Genomic DNA, 6628 nt, shown 5'->3' on the forward strand with positions numbered 1-6628 from the left:
GCACCGGGAGCGGCCCCGGTCCCCGGACCACGAGGTGGCACCACGTCCCCGCGGCGACAGCGGCGACAGCGGCGGCGCCGCTCGCTCGTGTCCCCTCCTGGGGTCCTGGTTGTCCCCTCGGTGCGGTCACGGGGGTCCCCCGACAGGACACCGGGGTGTCCCGCATTCCCCGCGGGATCAGTGGAATCTTTTCCCTCCCGGTCGCGGCTGGGCCGGTGCCTTTGTCCGCAGGGATGCGGCTGCTCCCTCCGGTGTCAGTGAGCAATGGGGTGGCCGAGGCAGGGGTGACATCCAGTGGCGGGGTCAAAGGGAAGAGGCTGATCCTCAGTTCATGCCTGCTGTCTGTCCCATAAAAAATGGCCCCGCGCTGTCTCGCAGGCCGTCCCTCCCTGGGACCCACTAATTCGGTGATTTTTATCCTGTCTGTTTTGCTTTTCTCCCCGCCGCCGCCTCCCGGCGCTCCCCCTCGGGCGGCTCCGGGGTCGCCGCTGATGGATGGAGCCGGCACGGAGGAGGGAAGGGATTTCAGCCCAGCCCAAAATCTCAGCCCTTCCCGAGGACTGAAGCCGGGAGGGATCCCAGCAGGGAGGGTTTGAATAAGGAGGGAAGGAGTGAGAGAGAAAACCGTGGGCACCGCAGGGCTCTGGGCACCGCAGCGCCAGGTGGGGATGGGGACAGAGATTCTAAAGGGGCTTGGAGAGCAGGGCTGTCCCTGGGGTCATTCTTCCTGTGCCACCCCTGGGAAAAGGGAGCCCACGCTGCTCCGGGGGGGTCCTGGGCTCCCTGGGAGCCCAGACTGGTATTTCAGTCTAGACGTGCTGGTATTTTTTCAGTCCAGCAGATTTCCTTGATGGCCCAGCGGTGCAGCAGGGGCACGCTTGGCACGCTGGCATGCTGGCAGCTGCAGGGTGGGGGGTTCCCAGGGGGGCACAGCCTGGGCAGGCAGCGTCCCCAATCCCCACTCCTGGAGCTGCAGGAAAAACGTTTGCACTGGAACAGGAGGGAAAACTATGTGGAACTTGAAATGTGCTCATAAACCCGGGGTGGGAGGCTTGCCACATCTTGCTCGAGCGCTGGCCCACGTGCAGAGGGCTGTGATGGGCTGGGTGATCCAACAACCACCCTGTCCCTGCTGTCCCTGTGCTGCAGCACTGCTGGGGTTGGGCTGGGAAAATGCTCTGGGGGGCAAAACATCACCCAGTCCCCTCAACACTGCTGCTGCCAGGCCGATGCTTTCACCAGCTGCTAGCCCAGCAATGCCACCCATGCCATGGGGACCATCCCAGGGGGCACAAAAGCAGCTTTCAGGGTCCTGGCCGTGCTTGGGCAGCCTGGGAGATGTGTGAAATTGGGCTTTGGCCCAGCTCCTTCCTGGAGCGGAACTGTTCTCAGCGAAACCATCCCCAGCGCCCGCCCTAATGGCTTTTCTCTGTGCGCCCGCATTAATGAACGCGAGGCCCAGCCTAATCGGGGGGAAGCCATGCAAGTAATTGCTTGAATTTTTAATTGGGGGTTATGATAGGGGAATCAAAGTCACACGGCAGCCGCTGAGGCCGCCCGCGGCTCCGCGCCATTGACTCCCGCAATTCGCTTTTGATTTTTGCCCTCCTGGCTCCCCCCACGGCCCGTGGGGACCCCGCTGGGGAAGGGGGCTGGACCCTCCCAGTGCAGGGAAATGTGCTCACAGTGGGGGTCTCACTGCAGCAGGGCTGGGGTGAGCTGGGCTGGGCACATGGGGGGCTCGTGCCACAGGTGAGGACTTGCTGCCAGCCTCCAACAGCATTTCCTTGTGGAGAGCTGGATTTTACTTTCTTAGAACGTTTTGAAGTTGTCTGGTTCCATTGTGGCAGCTTTTGCCCTCAGCCTGGGGAGCCACCAGTAGGGACCCACTGTTCAGAGCATGTTGTCACCATTGTCACAGGAAGGGCCAAGTGACACAGACACCTGTGGCCATGATGGGACTGGCCAGGTTTTGGGTTGGGGCCTCCCTGTAGGGACTCGCACTGAAGCTGCCCAAATTTGGGACCCCTGTCCTCAGGGAGCTCCCCCAGCCCTGAGCATCCCCTGTGCCTTGGTCACGCTGCTTTTGTTTTCCCAGAAAACAGCCCCACGTCCCTGCTGGTTCCAGCTTGCTTCTTCTGCTTTGCCTTAAGATTAATAAGGAGTCAGAGGGCGCACAGCAAAGCAGAATGGCATCTGTGCAATGTCCCTGTGGGGACACAGTGGCCAGCAGGGCCGGGAGCAGGGGAGCCACAGGGCCAGTGGCAGCCTGGCCATGGGGCACAGCCAGGTGTGGGACAGTCCCCGTGGGCACGGGGCAGCCTGGCTCTGCCTGGGGACCCGGCTGTGCCCCGTCAGCCCCTGTTTGGGGTTTGGGCTGCTGTTGTGGTGTTCCTTGTGCCCCGATCCCATGGCCAGATAGCATTGTTTGCCCTGACACGTAAGTGACAACCTGCAAGAGCTCTGGCATGGATTCTGCTGCTCTCCTGGCCTGCCCCAGCGCCTTTTTATTGCCCAGCAGAACTTGTTTTGCTGTGGCAGCGAAGCAGAACCTGAGTCTGAGCTGGAGCTGCGGGGGGACGTGTGTGTGGCTCATGGTGGGTGCTGGGTCACGTCCACACCCCTGCAGCTCCAAACACCCTGCAGCCCCAAAAACCCTCTGCAGCCCCAAAAACCCCCTGCACCCCCAAACCCCCTGCAGCCCCAAAAACCCCCTGCAGCCCCAAAAACCCCCTGCACCCCCAAACCCCCTTCAGCCCCAAAAAATCCCTGCAGCCCCAAACCCCCTGCAGCCCCAAACCCCCCTGCAGCCCCAAACCCCCCTGCAGCCCCAAAAACCCCCTGCAGCCCCAAAACCCCCTGCAGCAGCTCCTTCTCCCTATGGCTGCCCAGCCCTCCCCTCCAGCTCAAGACCTGGGGGAGCTTGAGAGAAGCCCCCAGGCTCTGAAAATGAGGGGTCTGGGGTTTTGGGGGGACCCAGAGTGAGGGGATACTGCTGGGGAGGCCACCAGTGCAGGAGGACACATTGTCATGGCCATGGGCAGGGGACAAGCTGAGGTGGTCATCACCCCACTGCCTGTCCCCCTGGCAGAGTAAAGGGACAGCAAGCAGCCCCAGAGGGGTCCCACCTGCAGGTGAGGGGCCAGCAGGCCCCCTGTGCCCCCCCAGAGCAGCAGAGCCTCGCGCAGGACCAGAGGTGAAGACTGATTATGAAAGTGTTTCTTTGCTTTGCTTTTGAGAAAGGAGAACTTCAAAGGGGCCATTTATCACCAGACAAAGAGAGTCGCGAGTTATTTGCAAAGTGTAGGGGAGAAACATTAATTATCAGCGTGACAGACAAACGCTGCTGCTGGGTGTCCTCCTGCCCACCCTGTCCCAGCAGGTCCTGGCTGGCTCCTGTCCCCCCCTGTGCCAGTCCCAGCTCCTCCACTTGTGCCAGGTGGCCTGCAGGGCTCTGGATGTCCCCAGGGTGATGCATGTCCCCAGCATGGTGCACCCACATGGCTGGAGGGGCAGCAGGGGGGCTCCCCGTTGTCCCCCTGGTGCTGACCCTGCTGCCAGCCCTGCCCCAGTGCTCCTGTGGGGTGAGACCAGATGTGGTGGACACCAGATGGGGATAAATCCATGCCCTTCAACCCATCCCTGAGCCCCAGAGCATCTCTTCCTGGATGATGCCCAGGTTCATGTTCTCTGTGCTTGGAGCAGGGTGGAAGAGGAGTCATTTCCACACCAAAGCCTCTCTCTGTAACTTGGTGACAGCTCAGACATGTCCCTTCCCTGGGAGCTGAGTGGGTTGTGCAGCACAGCCCATGATGGAGCATCTGTAGGGTGTCAGTGGGGTCTCTGTGCTGGGAGCTGTAGGGGACAGGGACAGCAGGGCTCAGCCCAGAGATTGGACACCTAATGGGGTACCCTAAAGGGGCACCCTACAACTGAGCCTCTCTCCCAGAAACTCTGCAGAGGGAGAGCCAAGGCTCTGTCCATGATCTGGGAGGGACAAGCAAAAAGGTAATTTGCATCCTAAACAAAAGTGCCAACAGACCTGACTTCCCTGGAGGGTGAAGGTGGCACCTCCGTGGGGCTGGGGGCTGTGGATCTCGGGGTGTGAGGGCTCCCCATGGCAGCTCTGTGGGGTTGGGGCTGTGGATCTCGGGGTGTGAGGGCTCCCCATGGCAGCTCTTGGGGCTGGGGGCTGTGGATCTCGGGGTGTGAGGGCTCCCCATGGCAGCTCCGTGGGGCTGGGGGCTGTGGATCTCGGGGTGTGAGGGCTCTGCTGAGCGGGCGGGCAGCTCTTCCTTTCATGTCTGATCCCTCCCGAAACCACAGCTTCCCTTCGCCCCGCGCGGGGATCAACCGCGGGTCATATTTAATAAAGGTGGGGATGGGAGAAGGCTCCCATTACATCAAAACATTACATCACTCCGGTGTGGGAGAGGCGGAGGCAGGCAGGGAATGCAAAAATCTCAGCGCAAGTGGGGGCAGAGGAGAAAAAAAAAAAAAAATCTCAGTGAGGGGGTTTTAATGTTTTGGTGGGAACTCTTGCCCACTGCCCGCGAGGTCAGAGGCGGTGTCTGCACGCGCTCAGGCGTTAAATGAAACTCGGGAAAAAATGAGAGGCAGATCCGAAACGCTTAAAGCGCCTCGGTGGCAGAAATCCCCCGGCGCTGTGCCGGGCAGGAAAAGCGCCAGCAGCGCCCTGTGTCCCCACTCTGCTCTGGTGCCAGGCTGGGCACGAGGTCGCCCCGGGACAGGGGGGTGGGTGCCCTGGCTGCTGTGCCGGGGGCAAAGTCCCCACAGCGCCCTGAGCCGTGCCCGTGGTGCCCCCGATGGCTCTGTGGCCAGGTGGGAGCTCGGCCGGCTCAGGTGAGCGCTGCTGGTCCCTCTGTGGTGATGGAGATGCGGGTAAGGGATGCCTGCACCGGGCGCGGTTGTTGCTCCCTCCCAGTGAAGGATGCGCTGCTGGTTTGGTCGCTGATGTCTCTGGGACGATGGGCAGCGGGAGCTGAGGCCATTCCAGCCCTGGCTGCGAACCAGGTGGCTTCGGAGGGTTGAGGGGCAGAGCAGAGCATGCTCACATTAGAAGAGCATGCTCGCATTAAACAAAACCCTCCCGAGGCAGCCGCCCTGCATTCCCAGCCGCAGTCACCTCCCTGAGAGCTCGGGCTGATGCTCCCCAGCCAGGCTGGGGCTGGGAAACTATGTGCTCCCAGCCCCGCGGGGCACCCAGCGGCCCCCCGAGCCGTAATGACCATGCTCTTCTGCTGAGAGGAGTTAATGAGCTGTGCCGGAACGATGGGAAAAGGCTGCTCGCAGTGACATCGCTCAGAGGAGCGGGGCGTGGAACAAGGGGGAAGAGCAATGGGGTGAGAGAGATGGACCAGAAAACGATATCCACTTCATTAGCCAGGTGGTTCCAAATGTGTGGAAACAGGACAAGGTCCAGGGCACCCACTGTGACAGAACATTATTATCATGCGATGCCATGAAGGCTGTGCAAAGACCAAGTCAAAGCTCACCAGCCCACTTGAAAGGGAAAGGGGATCTGCTCGGAACAGGAGCCAGGCTGTTCCCAGGGTGGGGGTGTCACAGCCCCTGCCGGGGGGTCTGGGCGCTCAGCCCAGCTCCTGCTCTCCCCTGGCACCTGCAGAGCCTCCCACAAACTGCCCTGGGCAGGAGCCTGAGAAGGGGCAGCCTGGGGGGCACAGTAGCTGAGACACATCCTGGTGGCACTGGGTCCTGGTGGCACCGGGCACTGGTGGCACCAAGTTCTGGTGGCACTGGGTCCTGGTGGCACTGAATCCTGGCGGCATTGGGTCCTGGTGGCACTGGGTCCTGGCGGCACTGGGTCCTGGTGGCACTGGGTCCTGGTGGCACTGAGATCTGATGGCACTGGGTACTGGTGGCACTGAGTGGCTGCTCAGGATTGGCAGAGGTCCCTCAGCCCCACGAGTGGGCGGTTTGGTGTCTCTTCCAACACTTGGGTTCTGGGGAATTTGGGGGTGATGAGGGCACCTGGTGGGTATGTGCCACTCACCCCCAGAGGTGGGAGAGCCTGAGGGGCAGCACTCACCAGTGACCTGGTCCCTGCCCCCTAGAGACCTTTGAACTGGGGAACCCCTCACCCCCAAGATTCACACAGTGCCACCCAGGTGTGGGGGAGCTGCTGTCACCTCCCTGTGCAGCCTCAGCACATGGCACCAGAACTGGGAATTCACGTGGCTGGGCTGAGAGCTCCAAGCTGGGAGTCTTGAAGGAGCTTTTTGGGATTTTTCAATCCTCCCTTCTCAAGGTTGTGCTCAGGCTGCCGTGTGCCCATGACAAACCCTGTGTGGCCATCGTGTGCTCATCCACAGCCTCCCTCCCAACACACAGAGAGGTTTCCTGCTCCCTTTGGGTGGCTGATCCCCAGCATCCCTCCCACTCCTGCCCCATCCCCTGAAGGGCAGAGGGGCTCTGAGAGTGCTGTGCTGCCAGCCTGGCCCTGAGCTGCTCCTGTTCCAGGAGCAGGAATGGACAGTTCAGCCTGTTCAGCCCTTGCAGCTCCTGACACCCGGTCCTGTCAGCAGGCACAGGCTGTTCCTTACCCAGCCATGGGGCTTGTTCTTCCCTTCCCTTCCCTTCCCTTCCC

The sequence above is a fragment of the Erithacus rubecula genome (genome assembly GCF_903797595.1).
Source record: "Erithacus rubecula genome assembly, chromosome: 22".
Lineage (NCBI taxonomy): Eukaryota > Metazoa > Chordata > Aves > Passeriformes > Muscicapidae > Erithacus > Erithacus rubecula.